This window comes from Ovis canadensis, chromosome 18, assembly GCF_042477335.2.
Source record: "Ovis canadensis isolate MfBH-ARS-UI-01 breed Bighorn chromosome 18, ARS-UI_OviCan_v2, whole genome shotgun sequence".
NCBI classification, from domain to species: Eukaryota; Metazoa; Chordata; class Mammalia; order Artiodactyla; family Bovidae; genus Ovis; species Ovis canadensis.
In genome coordinates this window covers 79,204,954-79,224,971 of record NC_091262.1, presented here as the reverse complement: position 1 = coordinate 79,224,971, position 20,018 = coordinate 79,204,954, and the positions used below count along the sequence as shown (strand labels likewise).

Below are 20,018 nucleotides of genomic sequence, written 5' to 3'. Positions count from 1 at the left end.
AAAAATTAATACCCTAATTCTTTACCAGTTGAGCAGTACTTGAAATGCACTGCAAAACTGAAACACAAGGTTTAGCAGCCCTGGAAATGAAGGAAACAGCTGCATCTCTTTTACTGAATTTTAAGAGAACTAAAAAATTAATCAATCATAAATCCCAATTCTGGCCCACGTTGGTGTTACTGGTTTTATTTATTAATACACCCATTTATTACTTTGGAAAATTTTAGTGACACCCATAAAGTAACCTCCCAACCCAAGAACATAAACCCTGTCACTTACATTACCCTGTTCTGTCCTTACCCACCAAGCTTGTAAAAGCCAAGATCCTTAGCACTAGATGATGATTAAATCATCTGTAGTACGTTCACTTGGTGAAAATGTAGACTTTCAACAAGTTTTCTCTAACGGAAGTTAGGTTCTCAGTGTTAATTATTAACATAAACTTCGGTCATTTAATCATCTCATCATTGCCCAAGAATGGCACTCTTTATTTATTGCCTCACTTAATTTTTATTTTTAAATAATACAGTGAATACTAATGTGAGACTACAAAACTTTATCACTCGTAAATATGTGTCTACATACTCCCTATCCATAAATCTAACAACTTGGTGATTGCTTATAATGGAAATCACTTGTGCAGCATTGGATAAATGTAGATCTTTATTTCATGGTATATTCTAACCAATTCACATGATTTTTCTGAGTTATAATGTCTAGCGATTCATTTATTGATTTCTGTATATAATTAGGCATGAAATAGATTATTTACAAATTTGTCTAAATAATTTCTCCATATAAATTTTGTATGTGTACTTAGCCAAAATGGGGAGGAACCCAGAGTTCTCTTTCTTTATCTCGACAATATTTGGATATATCCGGAGTACACATTACATCTGGTTCCAGACACATGTTCCTCCCTGGCCCCTCTTTGGGCTTCTTTTGAATAACTAGTCTATATATAAAATGCATTCCTTTATTCTCTTGTAACAATTTATCAAGATCAATGAAAAAACACCAAAGTACTGCATAAGACCACTGGATATCCTTCTTAATGCTCATAGCCTATTGACGTAACTGACTAAATCCTCTTTTGATGTTTTTTAAATAAAACTCAGTGAATATAGATAGATTAATCTTAACTCTGATCATATGACAAAGTCTAATTTTGCTTTGTGTTTGGCCTTCTCTCAATAAAACAACTATGTAAGCAACTCTTTATGTAAACTGTTTTTCTTGTTCTTTTATAATTAAAACAGCAAAACCAGCAATCAAATCAGCCACCTGGACTCTTGGTTATCTCTGGATTGTCCCCGTGGAAGGGCTCAGAGCTCTAATCTGTTCATCTACAGAACCCCATGTTTCCAACACGCACTAATAATAATCTTTGCTTTATTGCATAATTCCATAATTGGTCTCTGTGTGGCCCTCCTTATCTTTATTCATTTATGTACTTATTTATCCATTCCTGAGTTCATTTCCTAAAGAGTTTACCTTCTGCCTTTTTCTCAATAGGCCACCAATTTCAAGATGGGAATTAATCACAATTTTGGATTCAGACCGAACCCCCACTCTAGGAGTCATCATTGATTGGTCCAAGCCCAGCACTCGTTTTCCTCAATTGTTTACCCCTTCATGTATTGCTTCATTCACTAGTCCAGTAATAACACAATCACTACAGATTCATCATAAAACCCTCAAAATATGATTCTTGAATGCTGCTAAGATCTATCTATATGCTCATTTCCTATAGAACTAATAACACTAGATCTCCTTTTTCAATGACCCTCAATGTGGACATACGTGCTTCCTCCCATGGAGATCTTTTGAAGGGAAAGTGTTGATATCAACTGTCATGTGAATATAAGAGAACAGCAAACATCTCTGAAAATATATGAAACATTTTCCAAATTTTTGGAGGAGTCATCAGTTGTGCAAAATTGAATTAAACATCATCACCTACAGTTCATTAGCTAGTCTGCCATTGGTACTGTACTGCTGCTGCTGCTGCTGCTGCTGCTGCTGCTACGTCGCTTTAGTTGTATCCGACTCCGTGCGACCCCACAGACAGCAGCCCACCAGGCTCTGCCGCCCCGGGATTCTCCAGGCAAGAATACTGGAGTGGGTTGCCATTGCCTTCTCCATTGGTACTGTACAGTATTCTTTAATCTTCTATTTATGTAGCTATCTAATTTTTAAAAAATATTTCAGTGAACAATGAACAAATTCTCCTAACCAAGAACATAAACTTGAAATGTTACCCAACTTGGTATATATGCTTCTTAAACAGAGTAATATCATCCAAATGCTTCTTCATTAGATATGATTAAGTCAGTTATGGCATATTAATTCTGAGGTGAAGTGGAGGCTTTAAAAATAATGAAAAATCATGAATTTAGGTATGTTTAGAGGATACTAATTGCAGAGTTCTACATGAGACCTAAAACTTGTTTCATGTCTTTGACCCAGGAACATCACTATTTTTTATTTACTCAATTATTTAATTTTCATTTTAAGCTATATACTGAACACCACTGAATCCACAATCTAACCCACAAGTCAGAACTTTAAAGTCAGATTTTCTTCTTAATGAATCTTCTTGTGCAAATCAGATAAATTTTAACCTTTGTTTTTCATGGCCCAAGCTTGGCTCGTCTTTAGGTATTCATTCACTCCCTCATTCATTCATTCATTTAATTACTCATGGAATAAGTTCACCAGCTGCTCATTATATAAAGAAAACAGAAAATGCTAAAATGGGCAGCAACCCAGAAACAAAATACCATTATGTGCATCTGTCTATGTGCACATTATGCAAAATAGGAAAAGCATAGATTTTTTTTAAGTAGGAAAGTCAACTGTGTAAAACAGGATAATCACTATGTTTATTCCATAATAGAGTGCCTCATTGGTGTGCGATTTGCATCTTTCAAGTAAAATATGAATCTATTCATTCATTCACTAATAGCAATATATAATTATAACATGTCACTATTATAATTATAACTCATTGGACAAAAACTTTCCAATAATATTAGCATGTGATCATATACTCACAGTCAACCATCTTAAATTAGCCATAACTCTTGTTATAGGACTTATTCGGATCACTGGTCCATGATTTTCTTTCTATTCGATATTTAATTATTTGTGCAAACATTTCGCCTTTTTCTTAACAAAATAAACAATCGGCAACCAACTATCAATCCATCAATCCATCATAACAGTATTCAATCTTGGGCATACTTGTCTATTTGCTCTCTGCCAAAAGAGGTAAAATCTTGATATATTTATTTTCCTAGACCTAAGTGCTTCAGAAATATTTGAAAATATTCTCATAATTGAACAATGTATGGCTTTCCTGTCTTCATTCCTTCCTTCCTGACTTTCTTTACTCATGCATTATTTCACTTATAATAAAGAAAATCCATACCCAAGGAACACAGAGCTTAAGAACAAAATCCTGAATGCTCCTTTCTTATGCCACAAGCACCTTTATCTAGAGGGCATAACTAGATCTCCTCTTATAACGACCTCAGAGCTAGAGTTTAATCCAAGACACTCATCATGGATCCAGACTTGGCATTTTTATCTTCTTCATTCACATCATTCCTTCAAGATCATTTTTACATGAATAAATTATAATACAATCAATATCCATGAATTATAAATGCCGAGAACAAGATGAATGATGGTTACTAAGTTCAGTCTATTTACATTTGTCGCACAGAACTAACATATTTGATGTCTTCTTTCAATGCACCTGTGTTGCACAGATAATCAACAGGTGTGTTTCAAAGCAAAACCATATTGATAATAGGTTTCTGCTCATCTCTTTACCCAATTTGTCCATATTTTAAAAGTGGTAGAATAAAACACTACGAACTGCCATCTTCCCTTACAACTAAAACAATGTAATTTTCTTCCTATGTTCGCCATCCTCAGTAAATAAACGATCTTGATCTTCATCAAGGACTGGATGTCTAAATATACTTTGGGTTCATACTAAAATGGGACATTATGTGGCCCTAAAAATTATTAATCGTGCACCTTGGTACATAACATCCCCCTCTCGATCAACATTTGGTGTTCTTTAATTTTATTTATATATGTGAAACCAGTTTTTTAAACAAATAATTTTCTGAAAATCCAAGAACAAACGTCCCAAATTGAGAACATGAACTTCAAGAGTTGTCTATATTGATCTTTGTGCTTTTTACTGACGATGGCAACTGCTAAGAGAGTGGCCATTAGAGAATAATTGAGTTGTCTGTGGTATGTTCATGCAGTGGAGGAAAAGCCAATTCTACACAGTCTACAGTAGATGGTTTTAAAGGGATGTGAGCTTTGCACTGCCAGATTAATCATAAACTTTAATCATACCACATTCTCATAATTGGTAGAAAAGCTGCAATCCTTTTATTTATCAACTTATTTTTCATTTTAAGCTATACAGTAATAAGCATCAGTGAATCCAATACCCAACTCAAGAACAGAGTTTTTAAATATCACAGGTACATAGCTGCATATTCTCTGCTTTTAAGTTAATGGCCTACTAATTATTTCCATGAACTATGTGCAGAATTGGACAGCTTTTTAAAACTAGTGTCATGGCACATTCTCACAAATAATCCTAGCTTTATCTTACTCTATAACTTTACAAAGCCTTTCATTTATTTATTTAATTTGCAATGGAATAATCTGACCAATTTATTTTCCTAAAAAAATATATCACTTATAGTAAGATATAAAATATATTGTATACATATCAAATATGTAATAAAACATATACTGTAAATATAAACTATAATAAAATTACATATATGTGTATACATATATATATATATGAAGTATTAAACTCTCTAACTGAAACCCAGAACTGAAACACTATCTTCACATGCATGAGTCTCTATGTGACTTAGAAGGAAGAAACTAGGTCCTATTTTCTTGATGTGGACCTCAGTAGGATAGATCAGTATTAGCTATCAACCTTACTTCAGAACACATACTCCATCTTTGTTCATAGTTTCCTTTTTAAAATAATCATTCAAGATAAATCATATTATCTCAATTACCTGAGAATCTACACACTGTATACTTGAATATCAAAACTGCTAACAATGGCCACGAGGCTAATTACCCACAGAAATATGTGACTATATCATCCTCCCACCAACTTTGAATGCCAATGTGGATATGCACGTGTGACCCTTTCTGTCTTCATTCACTCCCACATTTATTTATTCATTCATGCATTCCCTGATTCATTTACATCAATAAACCCCATAATGAGGAACCACTAAGACCCGAGAACAGACCCCCAATTTGCCCTAAACTCTATCCCCTAAAAGGGAAAAAAATAACTCTTTTTCTAATGGACCTGCTGCTGCTGCTAAGTCACTTCAGTCGTGTCCAACTCTGTGCGACCCCATAGACGGCAGCCCACCAGGCTCCACCGTCCCTGGGATTCACCAGGCAAGAACGCTGGAGTGGGTTGCCATTGCCTTCTCCAGACCTGAGTTAGGGTTTATTCAAAATTCTTGATTCACATACCCCAGAACTCTCATCACTGATCCAAGCTCAATACTCTTTTTTTTATTTACTCCAATACTCTTTATTTATTTACTTATAATTGTTTGTGCACATTATTTATCATTTCATTCATGGTTTCATTGATGTTTTTTTAAAAATTGAGTTCTATGAATCACAAAAACCCAAGAGTAAGATCTTTGAATATTGCAGAGAGCTGTTTACAACTATTTATTTTGCACAGAGTTAACAAATGAGGTCTATTTTTTATTGAATCTCAAGTGTTTCAATATAGATTAATCAATAACTGTGCTTCATACCCTTCCCATGTGGTTTACTACTCTCTACTTGCTCAGCTTTCATGTAATTTCTTCATATTCTAGAAGTAGTACGATGAACTTACTATCTTACCCCACAACTAGAGGACTGACAATACTTTCTCTCTTGCTAGGCGCTCCCTCCTCCAGGATTTAACAACCTAGACTGTCATCAACTGAGAAACACTCCTACAATGTGGTACAAAAATAAAATGGACTATGAAGCAACTGCAAAAATGAAGGCAAAACCTTCGAACTTTGTTTTTAACGGCTCTCTGTTGCACTAACAGAGATCGCTCTTAATCCATGGTTCCTGACACAGTCTCAGCAGTGGTCCACATGTGGCTTCCTCTGACTTTGTCTGCAGTAGCCACTCATTCCTTTGAAAGAGTTCCATGGATCACATGAATTACCTTCAAACCAAGAACACAAACGTTGTTACTTACATGAGTCCCTTTGCTTTCTATCCACAGAAGTGACAGACAAGATCGTCAGCACTGGTAATGAATAAACCAGGTTAGGTGTGTCGAATCTGTGGAGTAAAAACAAGGGTTTTAGAAAACTAAAGATGCAGTGTAGATTATTTTAAGAGACCTTAGTCTTGCTGAAATAAATCTATCATAAAATCTCCTTCTAATCACATTCAATTATCCCAAGAAGAGCTCTCTTTTTATTTTGTAAATTATTAATGTACAAAATGAAGACAACTGCTCTGTCTATATTCTAGTATAATAATTAAGAACTATGTCTGTTCCTAATTCTTTCTATCAAACCCTACCCACATAGTTAAGAGCCCACATGACCATCGTTATGAGAGGTAAATTTACATCATTCTTTCTTCATATGGTCTCTCACCATGCTTGACCTTACTTTATGACTTCATTCATGTATTTATTTTTTATTTGTTTAGTCGTAGAATAATTTGTCCATTTTTTTTCCAAAACAATGCAAAGTGGTCTAAAACACTATTGTAGTATTTTCAGATTCATATTTATATAGAGAACTGTCTCTAAAGTTCTTTACCTATAGTGGGCATAGCCCAATCCCCTTTTATTTATATGATATCAGAAGAGTACAGTTAGATTAATATATGATTTTTAATGATACAATATCCTCATTGGTCTATGTCTGCCCTCTTTTAAATAACCTCTTCCTTCACTGGGGCTTCCCTGATAGATCAGTTGGTAAAGTATCTGCCTGCAATGCAGGAGATCATGGTTTGATTCCTGGGTTGGGAAGACCTGCTGGAGAAGGGATAGGCTACCCACTCCAGTATTCTGGCCTGGAGAATTCTATGGATTGTGTAGTCCATGGGGTTGCAAAGAGTCGGACACGACTGAGTGACTTTCACTCACTCACTCCTTAATTAGCTACCGATAATATCACCTACATACCCCAGGAAAGAGTCCAAAATAAACGAACATCTGCCCATAAGCTCAACACCCAAAGAAGAACAACTAAACGTATTTTTCAAAAATGATACTGGTTGAGACAATCTGATTAAATATGATCTCTTCTCATATCATGAATTCTTAATATTGGCCCATGCTTGATCTTCTTTAGTTAGATAGTTCTGTGATCAATTATTGTATTTTCATTTTTCCCCTTTCTTAATAAAATTAACAACCACCAACCCAGAACAACATTGACTCTTACATAGAGCTGCCCATAGGCTCTTTATCAACATGTTAAACACCCTGGCCCCTTTATTCACTGGAATTCAACCTTACAGAAATGTTTCAAGAATAATTGATATCTCATTATGCACTCTCATGATTGGTGGTTATCTCACTCTATCTCTTTGTCTTCATTAAATAATGTTTATTTATTTACTCATTACTGATTCATTAATAAAAGGATCTACACCTAAGATCTATCAAAGCCTGTATTCCTAACTTCAGTGACAATCTCGTATCCTACCAAAGCTGTAAATTAGGTTTGTGTCTAAAAACCTCAGCGCTATAGGGGTTAGTCAAAATCCTTGGTTTGGACACCTCAGAGTACTCATCAATGATCTAGGCCTGGGTCATTCTTCTTTCATTTATACATTTATTAATTCATTGATTAATAATGAATCAATATCCTTCAATAACCATAAAGCAAGACTTTAAGAACATTACTAACTTCTGGGTTTTGCTCATTTCTCTCAGAACTAAAACACTGTATCTATAAAAGACCTCACTGTGGGATTTCATGCAAATCCACACTCATAATGGCAATTCTTGGTTCTTTAATGCTTCTTGAATTTGTTTGGATTTTAAATGTGCAACAAAACAATCCAGGAACACCTTATTTTACTTCACTAACAATTTTCCAACTCAGTAGTCTCAACAGATTAAAAGTCTAAATCTTTATTCCCAGCAGAATGTGTAAATCAACCATGGTAAAACAAACAAATAAAGTGAAATAGAAACAACTGTAAAATGAATGAAACATCTTCCTTTATCTTGTCTTTTAATGGACCTCAGTCATTCAAAGTTGGGCTAATCTGGGACTTCCCTAGTGGTCCAGTGATTAAGGTTGTGAACTTCCACCAAAGAGCCCATGGGTTCAATCGCTCATCAGAAAACTAAGACCCCACAAGCCTTGAGCACAGCCAATAAACAAACAAATAAAATTGAAAGAAAAACAAAGTCAAGTGTATCTAAAAGTTTCCCTGCACATTTCACCAGTATTCATTCTTGATCCTTTTTATGTATTTATCTATCTATTATTTAATTTGATTAGTTATGAATTAATATAATCCTATGTCTATTGTTCGAAAGATAATTGACAAGAGTAAATCAAAGCTCACACAACTCAATATCATAAAAACACACAACCCCCCAAAAATAGACAAAAGATTTGAGTTTCCAAGTTCATTTCAAGTTTTAAGTTTCCAAAGAAAACATACGTATGGCTGACAGGTATATGAAAAGATGTTCATATTGCTATCAGAGAAAAGCAAATCAAAACAAGAAGGAGGCATGACTTGTCAGATTGGCTATTATCAAAAAGTCTACAAAAAACAAATGTTGGAGAGGATATGAAAGGAATACAAGCTGGTACAGCCTCTGTGGAAAACAGTATGGAGCTTCCTTTAAAAACTGAAAATAAAGCTACCATATTATCCAACAATTCAAGTCCTAAGATATATCTGGTAAAAAATGAAAATATTAATTCAAAAAGATAGTTGCACCCCAATGTTCATAGCAGTCCTGTTTATAATAGCCAAGATGCAGAAGCAATCCAAGTCTCCAGCAACAGACAAATGGATAAAGAAATTTTTATATATACATATATGTTAAAATGTATATATATACATACATAGACATATGTATATTTTATATGTGTGTGTGTATATATAATGGTATATTGAAAGTGAAAGTTGCTTAGTCGTGTCTGACTCTTTGTGACCCCCACGGACTATACCATCCATGGAATTCTCCAGGCCAGAATACTGGAGTGGGTAGCCTATCCCTTCTCCAGCATATCTTCCCGAACCAGGAATTGAACTGGGGTCTCCTGTATTGCACGCAGATTCTTTACCAAGTGAGCTATCAGGGAAGCCCCACTACTCAGTCATAAAAAAAGAATGAATTTCTGCCATTTAAAGCCATGCAGATGAACTTAAAGAATAGCATGCTTAGTGAAATATGTCAGGCAGAGAAAGACAGAACCTGTATGATAAAACTTATGTGTGGAAATAAGGAACGATATGAGTAAATGCATATGCAAAGCAGAAATAGATAATAGAGAACAGACCTATGGATAGAATTAGAGCATCGTATTCCTAGGTGGCACACTAGTAAGGAATCTGCCTACGAATGTAGAGGACACAAGAGACACGTGTTCAAGCCGTTGGTCAGGAAGATCCCCTGGAGAAGGAAATGGCAACCCGCTCCGTACCCTTGCCAGGAAAATTTCATGGACAGAGGAGCCTGGCGGCTACAGTCAACAGGACTGCACAGTCGGACACAACCGAGCATACGTGCTATGTCCAGCAGAGGCTTTAAAAGGTACAGAGGTGGTTTTGCTCGGCCTCTGGAGCTTCAGGTTTTCCCTATGAGACAAGCATGACCCAGACACTACACCTCCTTCATCTCAGGACTTTGACTAAGAAGGCAAGAAGTGAAGTCAACCCACAGCCTAGAGCACAAACGCTGCTGCAAGACACCTATGTTAGAAATAAACACGACTATTGCTGTGATGATTGTTATTCTGTGAGCCAGTGAAATTGTGGGCTACTTGTTATGCAGTGCTATCGCAACAATGACTAACTCATACATTTCCTCCCTTTTATTTTTAAGAATTGATTCATGTATTGTTTTTTTATAATAGTCAATGAAGTCACCACGAAGGTACCATCAACCCTAACAAAAACTATAATGTCTATCCATCTCAGCACTTGTTGCTGTTGTTTCCTCAGTCGTGTCTCACTCTTTTGTAACCCCATGCCTGCCAGGTTCCTCTGTCCATGGGATTTCTCAGTAATGCATGTATATATACAAGGCATGGATATAAAAGGTGGCTAAATCTTTGCAATTCTTACCCATAAACTCTTTATGAAATTAGCTTCAACTGTACAGAAAGGTATTAATACAAATATTTGCTTCATGATATACTTTCTTCTTTGGCCCTTGTCCAGTTCTCTACACACTGACAATTAGTAACACCTGTCTGCCCGTTTCTCACCAACAAATGTAAAGGAGACCTTTTATTTATGGACAACAGTTACTATTAACCTGTTAACTACAAATGTTGGTACACGGCATATTCTCTTCTTTGCATCATACATGGAGTCTCTATTATTTATTACTCATTTTTTTGAAATAAATAATACTATTACAATGAGTATCTGCAAAACAACTCTTCAACCTACCAACTTAAAAATAACTGCCTGATACTCTCTTACCAAAATACACAAACCTTCAGTGTTAGAGAAATGTTCACATAAACTTGGGGGCATGCGTTGAAAGTATACTTAATAGTTGATAAAATAAATGAATAAGCCTATGTCTATTTTTCATGAACAAAAGACTTTTTTGCCAGTGAGTCTCAGCCATGCAGAACTGGATTAATTATCATCTTTTTCACATGGTACATTTTCATCTCTGGCCCATAATTAACCCTCTTTTATTAATTTATGTATTCAATTATTCATACCTAATTTTCAAGAAATTCTCATTAACTAACCACCCAATGCAACTAATAGAGTAGCCATTTTCCATATATGACTATTTAAATTTAAATTAATAAAGATAAAGTAAAATTAAAAATTCAGTTCTCCATCCTCATTAACCACATTTCAAGTGCTCACTAGTCACATGTGGCTGGTGGCTACCATATTGAACAGAACAAATTACAGATCATGTCCATCTGTGCAGAAATTTCTATTGGACATAAAATACATTCTTTACCTGTAGCTAATAGGCTAGAACTGTTTCTAATGAAGCTAAATGGGACTGATCATAATTCTTTATCATTGGTCTATGCTGATTCTCCTTGGTTTTGATCATTTCTAAAAGAGTTTTAATTAACATCCATAAATCCAATCTCTGACTCCACAGGTAGAACACCAAGGCTGTCTTTCATCTGCGTTTGTGTTCCTTGCTCAATGAGTTAATAGCCTAAATCTTTATCCACGGAGGGCTGTTTAAATAAGCTAAGCACATACACACCATGAAATACGAAAGAGCTGGTGAAAGGAATGAAACATGTCAAAAGCATAGGGCTAAGTTCACTGTAATTTTGGGTCGGTCTCATCACCAGTGTACATTGTGGATATTCAGTATCTTATATGTTTAACATGGGTTTCCCTCATGGCTCAGATGGTAAAGAATCTGCCTGAAATTCAGTAGATCTGGTAAACAAATAAATAAATGTATTAATTTATTTAGCACTGAAATTAACATCCAACACACCATCGTGCAAAAACAGGAATACTGAATATCTGCTCCTTAACCATACTTTAAATGGACCTGGGATGTAGAGAATTGCTGTTTTAGTTGGGAAGTCTTGTCTGACTCTTTTGCAACCCCATGCACGATAGCCAGTTAGGTTCCTCTGTTCATGGGACTTCCCAGGCAAGAATATTTGAGTGGATTGCCATTTCCTTTTCCAGGGAATCTTCCCAACTCAGGGATGGAACTAGCATATATTGGCAAGCAGCGTCTTTACCACAGGAACCACCAGGGAAGGCCCATGTACAGAATCAGAAAAATTTTAATTCTGGAATAATTAAATATTATTAGCAACTCATGTTTGCCCTCTCATTCTATTCATTAATTTACTTACTTATGAACACCCTTAAACCACTGTCTAGCTGAAGATTTAAGAACAATAACTATTACCTACATTTTCTTTACCTTATCCTTATCACCCAAATAAGAGTCAAAATTCTCATAAAAACTGCAGGATTAAATAAACTATGCTGTGTCTATTTCATGCAACAGAAAGCAACTTTTTAAAAGAATGAACAGCCTGGATCATTTTTAATGAGTCTCACTTGTGTAGAACTGAATTAATCAGCCTTAGTTTATGAAACATTATCCTCACTGCTCTGTGCTTTGTCCTTTTAAATTTTATGTATCCCTTTAAAACAAACAATAAAAGGACACTCATGAATCTTACCCAAAATATAATAAGCTACCAATTCTTTTCATTTCTATGTGTATCTCTCACTGAGTAAACAGTCTAAACTTCACCAAGAGGAAAATGTTGCTAAAACCATAGTGCATAATAGTAGAATGCTACTAAAATACATGAAATAGCATATTTTTGTTTCAACTCCTTCAAATTTGCAGAACTGTGTAGTCCTAAATCTTGGGTCATGTTATATCATCTTCTTTAGTCCATGATTTCACTAATTTTGATTTTACTAATATAAACACCCATTTCTTTATAATAAATCAATAAACATATAAGAACACACTATTCATCCCAAGGCTAACGGAAAATAACAATTATATTTATATAAACATATATATTATTAATGTCTAATATAATCACACATATATATATGTAAATTAACATAATGATCCACATGTATAATTACTTGTTTATTTGCTCATTTCTTACAGAGAGAACAGCCCAGTTATATCATTTTTTAATTCAGTGACAGGCCACATGAGAGTCCTCATCCTGAGTTCAGGACAGTGTCTCATCACTGGTCTGTGCTTGGCCATCTTTGATTTTATTTGTGCCCATTCATGTTCAACAGCACATATGCACCCGTCAGCCAACCACCCAACCATAAAACACCACCACTAACCATCACTTACATTGGCTGGTCCATGGCTCATTTCCCACAGAGGTCACAGCCAAGGTCTTCATCAACAGTGTCATCAGACCCACTCTGGGGCCTCCACGCTGTGGAACACAAGGCAGATATTCGAAACGGTGAAACAACCCAGATCTTCTCTAACGGTCGTCGGGTGAGCAGCACAGAATTAATCACCATCTTCAGTTCCTCACACATTCTCATCACTGGCCCAATATGGCTCTCATCGTACATATTTTCCATCTAATAATTGTATTTATTACAAGAAATGTGCATGAATTCACCACCCTAATCAAAAACAAGCACAGTGACTGCGACAAACATCCGTCTCTATGCTTCCTCCTTACATAAGAACCAGCCCTGATCTTCTTCCTAACGACTCAGCTAGGCTGAACTGTGACACTAATGAACTTTGACTCCAGACATATTCCCATCCTTGTTTCCTGGCCGTCGTTGTTCTTGTTTTCACTTAGTTTTTTGAAATACAAGCACACATGAACTCAGCACTAATCCACAACAAAAATATCGATTAGTCCTTACAGACCAGTGCTTCTGATCTACAGAGGTCAGAGTTTCTGTATTGCTGTTTTAAATACTCCACAATAGTATAGTAATGGATTAATCTTTAGCCAAAATCCATAAAACGTGATCTTTGGTGGCCCACTCTTGGCTCTCATCCTGGCGTGTATTTTCTTTACTCATCTAATTCACTCCGAGTAATATATCAGAAACACCTGAAGCCACCATTCAGCCCAAGACCGGTGACTATTCTAGCTCCCTGTAGACACACCTCCTACCCACAGTCCCAACAGTCCTAAAACTTACTGGGTATTTGCTTTGTTATTTTTAATAACTACTGTTGGGTAGAACTGAATTAGTCAGAACACTTGTTTGAAAGCGCGGTCATCAGTGGTGCTTGCTTGGCTCTCTTTAATTCGATTTCTGCATTTATTCATTTGTGCAATAACTGTGTAGCAAACACTCACTAGTGCCTGCTTTTATCTGTCTACACTTCCCTTCCTGCAGCCAAGATCTCTTCTGGTGCACAAACCCCAGTGTGCTCATGCTATGCAATGCAAACCCCCACGAAAGAGAAGAAAACAGCCCAGACCTTTTTGCGTGTTAATGCCAGGTTAGCAGACCTGGGTTAATCATCACCTTTTCTGCAGACCCATTTTCACAACTGTGCTACTCAAGGCCATTATTTCTTTATTCTTTGATTTTTTTTTTTAATAATAGAATGAAGGACCACAAACCACTCTGATCTCTTTTTCACATCCCTCGGTTGTGAAGAATTAACCGCAATCCTTGGTTCATGACCCCCTCTCCTCCCGATGCCCCTTGTACTTTACTGACTACGCAAAGCAGTGCAGTAACCATGCAGGGCCCCCACCTTCAGCGCCTCCCCTCTTAGTTCCCTGCTGCCCTCTACTTTAAACAAGGACCCCCACATCCCCTGTGTCCTCTCCCCTTCCCCTTTACACACGTAAAATTTTACCACATATGTATTCTTAAAAAGTATTTTCCACAGTTCAGTGGCTGGCTGGGCCTCTGCAGGGCCCGTGTCAAGGGGGAGAATTAAATACACACGATGGACTTCGGAGCACACCCATCAAGGGGTGGTAAAAGGACCAGAAGCTCTTTATCTGTGCTCGCAGTCATGAGGCAGTGTGGCCCAGGGGCTGAAGCACATATGCCTGCCACACTGCCTGCCTCCATAGCCAGCCTAAGTCTTGGCAAGCTGGGCCACCTCGGAAAAGTGAACTGACCTCTCTCTCTATGCCCGTTTTCCCCACCCGCAGTCACAGCAGCAGTCCCTAAGCAGCATCAGCTATTCTCTGCATGCCAAAGTCAGCCGGGGAACCCATCCCTCCGCTCCCCAGCTCTGAGCCCCTCCCCCACATCTTTCTTCCGTCTGCAGCAGCTGTGGTGCTAGACAGACAGACAGACCAGGTTCCACCCCAGCAGGCACTCGAGAGCGGTGTAACTGCAGAGACGTGACCTGGCTTCTCTGCCTTGTGCCCCAGACTCGTGCGACCGGTCGACTGCGGACAGCGACACCCGTGAGGGTCCAGTGCGGGGATGCGTGGGACTACAGACCTTTCCGCAAGCTCCCACCCTGCACTCACCCTGCCCCTCCCCCGCCCCCACGTCGCCCACCCCGCGGGTCCAACACCCCCGATCTGATTAGAGAAACGAGTGATCTCGATGCTCAGGCCAAGCCGAGGGTTTCCGAAAGGATGGGCCTCGGGCCGGAAATTGTTGGGATCTGTTCTTTTTTGGACCCGGCATCAAAGCTTAAACAAGTGCCCTGGAAAACAGAAATCCAACTAAGGGATGCGCTTTGTAAAACTAAAATTCATTTCATGAAATGGGCCTGCCTTCTGGGGAGTCCATGCCCTGAGATTCTTGATGGTCGCATTGTTTCCCAGAAACCAAAAAACCATGACCTAGTGACAAGATACAGCCAGCTTCCTTCCTGCCCTCCCAGACTGGCCTGGTGGGAGCCCAACATGCTGGCCCCAGAGCAACTCTGAGGCATGAAAAATAAAAAATACAATGACAAGTTAAAACATATTCTAATATGTTCATATGTTAAAACATATGCAGTTGTGCATATGATATAATATATACACACAAACATACCCACGTGGGGACCTACATGAGGAAGTCATGGGAAGACCCCTAGCTGGGGATCCCGACCCAGGCTCCTGCCTCTGCCTTGACCCCACCTCGGAGCACTGGGCGCTCCCCTTGCTGAACCTCAGGGGTCAGTGATCTCCCGGGCTTCCCTCCCTCCCAGAGGGTGTGAAAATGAAAAGCATAAAGTTCAAGTGCAAGTTTCCTCAAAGAGACAGAGGACCGTTAACGCTGTACCTCCTGCCCTGGCGTGTAGTGTCCGCAGCATGCCTTGGCGTCCAATGTCCCATCTGATCTTCACAACGGTCCTGTGAGTAAGACACGATCATCACAGTGAGCCAACACTTACTGGATGGACACTCTCCACCAGGCACCATGCTGCCTACTTTGCAGTCATTGACAATGCTCTGGGATGAGAACAATTCAACAGCATCTTTCTTATTTCCCCCAAAAATGTTGTGAGCATGTGCTTGGTGCCAGATATAGGCCAGGGAAGATAGCAATGAATGAAACAGACAAAATCTGAGAGCTAACATCCTTGCAGGTGGAGACAGGAACAGATAATATTCAAAATAAGTACAACATGCAGTTTCTAAGATGTTGATAAGAACTGCAGGGGTGTACAGGAAGCAGGGAAAAGAATGAGAGAAAACAAGAGGGAATTCCCTGGAGGTCCAGTAGGACTCCATGCTTCCACTGCTGGGGATCCATGTTCAATCCCTGGTGAGGGAACTAAGATCCCACAAGCCACATAGCATGGCCAAAAGAAAGAAGAAAACACCAAGGAGGAGAAAGCCTCACTGAGAAGGTGATATCTGAGCAAAGGCATGATTAGTCCCATTTAACACACGAGGAAACAGAGCCTCGGAGAAGTTAAGTGACTTACAGGTGGTCACACAGCGAGGAGACGCTGGCAGCCAGGGTGGTGAGTCTGGCCTCAGCCTGCCTTAATCGTGGAACCCCAGTGCCTCGTTTTTCAGTAGCTCTTGCTCTCTGCTATCCAACTGTCAGCCCACAAAGTGAACGTGTGAATGCATGCGCAGTCCTACAGGAGGGTTCACCTCCCCTGCCACACAGGCATCTCCAGGATGGACTAAGAGTCCTGGACAAATAAGCGAACCTTCTTGGAGGGAGATGGCAGTGGTTGACAGTTCCCACGGAACTTGCATGGATTCCAGGATCAGGTTATCCTGAGAAAATATGCCCAGCATGGCCTAGCAAGTCAGCAGAGATGCTAAACCCATCTCCTACCACATGGTTGTTAGGGCATCCAAATGCATTCGCTCCCCCTGGTGCCACCCCACACGCAGCCACACGCCACCTAGGCTTAAGTTGCAAATGTTCTGCCCAGGAATGGGAGGAGGTCACCCACCCTCGTGTCTCACATGGTGTGAGACTCAACTGGAACCATTCTTTGTGCCAACTGGCCAACCTCAAAAGACCAAACAAGAAACAAGTCTAAAGTGGCTATTTTCTAGGCTCCCCTGCACCTCCCACCCCCCCCCCAAAAAAAAAACACGTAGTGAAAGAAGTTTGGTGACAGTACACATGGGAAACTTGCCCACTGCTTCTAGAAGCCAGGAAGCTGAACCAAGACAACTTTATTTCTTCATCTTGCCCTTCACCTACTCAGCTTCTTCTCAGCTCCCATCCAATCTCTCTAAAACTCTCAAGACCCCCAAGAAAATTCCTGCAGGGCAGCTTCACCTATTCCAAGGCTTAAACTTTCGTCAGATGGATCATGCCCATTGGGTACATATAACTCTTGTGTACATAACTAGAAATGAAATCGTCGACGCATATTCATTTTTCTGTTTCACTGACTGCCCTCTCCAAAGGCAAAGGCTCACACACCTCTATGGGTACCTATTCAGCTGCCTGTAAAGTATGGATAAAGATTACCAGTCAGACATACTAAATGCCATCTCATGGAAAACAGCAATAACAACTGCAATTTTAATTATAATGAAATGTTTATTGCATCCTCACCATATGGGAAACATTGCTCAAAGCACTTTAAGTGTTTGACTCATTTCATCTTCAAGCACCCATTAAAAAAGTATGAACACTACTGGTATTTCCAGACTACAAATGCGGAAACTGAGGCACAGAGGTTAAACACTTTGTCCGAACTCACAAAACTCATCAATGGCAGGGCTGGGATTGAAATCTGAGCATGTGGGGTGTGTGTAACAGGACTTAGCCCCTAAGCAGATTATCAAAACACAACTGCTGGATTTAAGCCAGGTCTCCAGGGGTACCACTGATTGCCCCTTCAGCCCCCTGGCTGCTTCCCTCTCTCCTTGCCTTGCACCCCTTCTGCCCTCTAGAGTCTACGTCTGCTTCCCTGAGCATTCAGTCATAATCGGAGCTTACTTGGATAACTGCACTGCAGGATGTCAATGATAAGTTTGACCCCTACATGTGCGATAATTAAAAGTGAGATCAACCAGAGAAGGAGTTGCCTGAGAAATAAATTTAAGGTCTGGGGGACAGAAGTTTGGCTCCCTGACAGGCCAGGAAGCTGAGTGTGACATGGGTGAACCCCAAGGAGTACAGATTTTTTCCAGGCATGGTCAGAGAGAAAAGGAAACAGGAAGAGAGTATGGGTTTGGTGGAAGGGCAGACAAGGGATCAAATCCTAGCTCTGCAATTGCCCCCTACATGCTGTGGGGCAAGACATGGGCTGCTTCGAACCTCCACTCCCTTCTGTCTTGACTGAGGATGATAGCTGCTGCGGTGGAGGGCCACTCTGATGACTGAAGACTATGTTGAGCATGGGGTTGGGCTCAGGGCTCGGTCATCCAGGAGAGGCAGGGCTGCAACTGAGCAGCTCAAGCACCACCTCTGGGACTAGGTCCCCAACACCTGGCAACCCACCCGTTGCCCGGAGCCCCCTGAGACAGCGACTGTGCTCAGAGGCAGAACAGAAGGCAGGAGCTTTCCCAGCAAGCTCCACTCAGAGGAGACCTCTCTTCACAAATCGAGTGAGCCCTTTGTGTTGGTGAGAAACTGACTGTTCCCCCTCATTTAACCATCCATCCGCCCTCTGCACCTTAATTCACTCCCTCAAATCAACAGCCTTCATCAGCCGGCCAGCCACCCCTCCACTGCTTTATCTTGATGCATCCATCCTTCCGACAGACCTGGGTCGGGATCCTGGGTCCTGCTTCCTAGCCAGTCTCGGACAAGTCACAACCTCTCCAAGTCCTCTCATCTGTGACATAAAGGAACATCAGACGTAGCTAGGGCAATGATTTAAAGAGCGCATGGACACACCAGCAACTGGCCTGAGCAAAGGACCCTAAAACCTTCCTTCCCACTGTGTCTACAATGGGGCTAGGATTTACGAGGGAAGAAAGCCACTGTACCTTGCACGATGTTTTCTAGGAATTATCTGCAATGTTTCTGTGGCGTGCAAACCCCTGTGGCACCTGGGACTGGGCGGTGGCCAGGGCAAGTGAAGGTGGGGGTCCCTCCTGGACACACAGCAGAGAGTGCCACCTAGTGGGCTGGCAACCTGTGGGGTCCTGAGTGGGTCCCACGTTGCAGCAGCTGCTGTCGGCTGCAGGACAACTGAGCTGCAAGCCAGCTGGGAGGTCCCAGCCTCCCTGACTGTAGGCTGCTCTGCTGGGATTCAGTGCACGCACTTTCCTCATCACTCAGAGGGTCTGGACTGCCAGGAGCCTTTTGTTTTGTGGATGATTGCCAACTCTGATCTGCCTACCCCAGCCTCTCTTTAGAAGTTTCCGGGGGGGCTGGGTGGAGGATAACTCTAGCAGCCACTGTTAGCTAGTATGTCTGCTATGTATTAAATACAGGGTTGGGGGCTTCATGCACATTATCTCAAATCCTCTCAATTAGCCCAGCGGAGACCCAGAATTTGCTTCACTTTCAGTGAGAAAACTGAAGCTTCCTGAGGTTGGGTTACTCACTTAAGGGGAAAGTAGCTATGCAAACCCCTGGATTTGTAGCTGCACTTACTTCCTACAATCCCAGTGCCCCCCTTGAAAGTGCAGGAAAGAATTTGGACACTGATTTGAACAAGCCGAGTGTAAAAGAAATTTATGAGTCAGTTGGGGCTATTTGAATGCCGAATAGCTATTGGATGACACTAAGAAAATGCTGTTAATTTTTTAACTGTGATAATGGCCTTTGGTTATGTTTGCAAAACAGAAAAGAGTCCTTCTTTGTTAGAGATGCATACTGACAAATGCTGGAGGAAAAGGTATGGTGTCTGAATTTGCTTCAGGAGTCTGGGGGCAAGTGGG

General features: G+C 39.9%; 1 long non-coding RNA gene across 5 annotated transcripts in view; it reads right to left on the bottom strand.

Moving 5' to 3' along the window:
- Nucleotides 1-20,018, bottom strand: part of LOC138423653 (uncharacterized) — a 77,638-nt gene that overhangs the window by 34,432 nt on the left and 23,188 nt on the right. For all 5 annotated transcript variants that reach the window (XR_011250361.1, XR_011250358.1, XR_011250362.1 and 2 more), the window contains exons 8-10: nucleotides 15,985-16,055; nucleotides 13,109-13,196; nucleotides 6,293-6,378 (exon numbers count right to left, since the gene is read on the bottom strand). This is a non-coding gene — a long non-coding RNA (uncharacterized lncRNA). The remainder of the gene's footprint in view (nucleotides 1-6,292; nucleotides 6,379-13,108; nucleotides 13,197-15,984; nucleotides 16,056-20,018) is intronic.